Source organism: Etheostoma spectabile, chromosome 14 (genome assembly GCF_008692095.1).
Source record: "Etheostoma spectabile isolate EspeVRDwgs_2016 chromosome 14, UIUC_Espe_1.0, whole genome shotgun sequence".
NCBI lineage: Eukaryota > Metazoa > Chordata > Actinopteri > Perciformes > Percidae > Etheostoma > Etheostoma spectabile.
The window spans coordinates 3,741,828-3,745,531 of NC_045746.1; positions in this window are offsets into that span (position 1 = coordinate 3,741,828).

Sequence of the window (3,704 nt, forward strand, 5' to 3'; positions counted from 1 at the left end):
AAAACAGTTAAAGTCCTTTTTACATTACACAACAATATAAGTCATCATTTGTTATAAGTAAAAAGTTTTGGACACATTTTTACTTCTTCCAACCATATTAAATAAGAGTCAATGTAGATTTTCATATTGCAATAATGTCATAATCCTACACTGAATCATTGTGAAAACAAAACTTTCCAGATGCTGTTACTTTGGCCAGGTCATCGTCAAAAAAGGGAATTAGTACATTCATGATTTTGTCAATGTTGGCATTAGTTTCTTCATGTACATTTATTAAAAACTTTGCTTTGTGTAGCTTTTCATATAGCTAGACGTCTAAACTCTGGGACGAGTTAATAACGGCCATGCTGATTCCAGCAGACAGCTTTGTGAAGGCAGTTTGAGCTTTAGATATAGTTTACACAGTGGCCATCGCTAATGACAAATTGTGTTTTGCCATGGACGTGCACACACGTATTGTTTTTATAACAAACACGGTACTAACTAACTAACTAACGTACTCGTATGACAGAGTGCACGGAGCGAAGCTTTGTGACTAGCATCTAAGGACTAGCAAGCACTTTCTTACCGCTGCTGCCGTACAGTGAGTATCTTTCTTGAACATACGCTGCAGCCGGGTGCTCAATTTGAGGCACAGAGTGCTAAACGGTTTCCCGTCTCCACCCTTTTCCTCTTGTCCTCTATTCATGCCCAGCGCCATTTATTTTTAACTCCTTTTTCAACTAAAGCTACCAAGGAGACCACACATCGCACTCTCGCTTTTCGGCATGGACCCGCCCTAATTTACATCTGATTAGCTAGAACTCGTTTCATTGGTAGGTGGAAGTTTTATGATTGGTTAAACTTAGCACATCAAAGACAAATCCCATGTGGACTTTTTAATTTATTTATTGTCTAAAAATAGTCATACCCCACAAATCTGGCACCAGGTCCGAGTTTAAGTTCTGCGTAAGTTAGAGTTGCGTTCCTCTCATAGATTGGTAGGTAAAATCAATTGACTCAAAAATATTAAACCGCATGCAAGTTCCCAAATTTATTTATTTATTTTTCCTAACCGCCGGAGCCGGTGCCAGAATACTTTAAGCCCTGTATTTGTCAGCATAGTTAGCATTAAAAATAATAATGCTGATTAAAATGGCGTGCGTTTGTTTGGCTGCACAGTAAACCGATACACCAGCTGCTCCCCTGTTGTATTTCTGACACAGCAGTTGCTCAGGGACTTTTTGCTGTCGTATTAAACTGTACTTTCTGTTACCACAGTAACTATGGCTGTCAACGAATCATCACAGAGAGCAAACACAACCCTTGGTGTAAATGCAAGAGAAACATGAATTTACATGTGCATTTCCTAAAAGAGGCCTTAAATGGGTCCTCCAGTGATTTTAGTGGTGTGCTTTCATAAACAGATTTAAAAAGAGTGGTCAAGATTGATACAGTAGAAGCAGAGATAGCCTGGCTTTCAGCCTCAAGGGCTCCAGCTCCACACATAGCAGCAACTGAATGATGTAACCGAATAGCATATTTTGTTAGACACTCTGTGCCTGATGACTTTGTCAGAGTTATTTTTTTCAGAACAAATCTTCCTGTAGAACCACAGGAGACATTATACAACTGTTTTAACTGGCTGAGTCATACTCCCTATGACGGGTAAATTAACTTTCATGTGTAAAATATGTGAAGAGCACCTTTAATGCATTTGAGTCAGTAAGGTTATATTAGGTTATGATTTGACATCATGCAGTCATAAGTGGAGGAGTTTCAGCCTTACACTAATTGTGCCATTAAACTAACATGTCTCCCAGCAGTGAGATCCCTAAAGGTGTCCTCTGCATAGAGGGAAAGTGTCTGTTATCAGAGATTATGTGGGCCACCTGTGTATTCCCCAGCCCCGCCCTACACCTCCACATGCACGCTTAACATGCACACACAAGGATAATGCCAGCCTTCACATCCAAGGCAGGGTAACTATCAGTTACCCTGCCAGCCAGCCCTGCCAGCCAGCCCTGCCAAGCCCATAATGAGAGTCTGCATCAGTGGACGCAGTCGCTCTCTTCAGCGTTCCAGATGGGTGTTTACCGCTTAACGCTGCGTCATCACCTATTACCCAGTCATTATATGTCAGCAAGCTAGTTTCATGATGCATGTTTTCACTGTGCACCTGTGAAAGTATATCCACCCCCCCAACAAACATAAACAGCTGTTTTTAAGATGTGTAAATCCCAAAGAAGCCCCAGAGCCAGATCTGATAAAGACTTTAATGGTGTTGTCAGCTTTGGGGTAAGCATGTATTTGCTCAGTGAAAACTTGTAATGAGTGACATGTCACTGTGTGGAATGTAATAATTCACAGTCCTACGCAGATAATGTCATGTAAATGTCATGTTAGCTGATCACACGACAGAATGTTGTCTTTTTAATTAGTTTAACTAAATTACAAATTTTTACATCCAACAATATTTTAGTCATTCGGCTCAGTAAAAATAAAGATTTGACACAAACACTGAACTATTTCACTAACTTGGCCCTGACTAGCTGATCAGAGCAGGAAAAGGAAACACTTATTTTTCCACTGGCCACTGTTCGAAATCATTAAGCTCCTGCTGGCATTTCAGGCAGATGCTTTGCTTTATTACTTTTCGTAGGAAACAATCCACAATGGAACTGTGAAAACAGTTCTTAAATTCATGGTCCATTTACTGTGTAACCATGGTTGTCTAAGCTTGCTGGCTTAGAAGAATATATAGATCCTGTCATGGATGCAAGATGTATGGGAAAGCTCAACGTCACACACATTGGTGTGTTTGATGAGAGACAGAACAGATTGAAATGCAGACTGTGATCCCGGGCGTACAGCTGGCAAGACTGAAAGGTCATTTATGAGGGAAATAAATGTCTTTTTTTAGAGTTTGCTGGCACAACTTAACAGTAAAATCGTATTTCATTTTTTTTCTTTAAAGTGAGACTATGTAACTTTTGAAAGAATGAATGACACAATTGTCCTCTTATAAATTAAAAGTTGAATTTATAAGCAATAAAACCCACCCTTGTTCAATTCAACACTCAGGGCTGCCTTACTTGGTCTGGTATGACTAGTAGCTTAAAGTCAGATAATGTTAGCAAACTTTAGATAGATAGATTAGTATTTTCTGCGATCTTGTAATTGTCTATTGTGGCCACAGTGGCCGCTGTTTAGCCCAAACTACATAGGACAGCTTTAACTATTAAAGGCTGGTTTATATTAGTACGTATAGACTCTATGCAGTAAGTGAGGATTTCTACTTGTGCGCTGGTGTTTCTGTGTTGTTCTGTCATATCTCTTTTTAGAGAATAGCAAAGCTGGTATTTGTGTATGCATGGGGAGTGTGTGGTAGAGCGAGTGAGAGAGTGACAGGGATTAGCTTTGGAGCGAGTTGAACTCAAAAACAAATAGTTGGTGTCTGAATGCCTCAGTTAAACTTTCCTTATGCAATAGTAGTAATAACAAAAACCGATCTGACCCAAATGTGAAATATTTTGTATGGAGCCTCATAATGCAACTTTAATGTGCAGGAAGAAACAGCCATCAATTTTTAAGTTCAAGCAAGTGGACCATTGGAAGTTCACTAATGTTATTCTCTGCATAACCTTTGACTTTCTCTGCTGACGCTAACGCTAACTGGACAGTTGTACATTTCATCTAGTCACCTAAACACTAAAGCATGATAG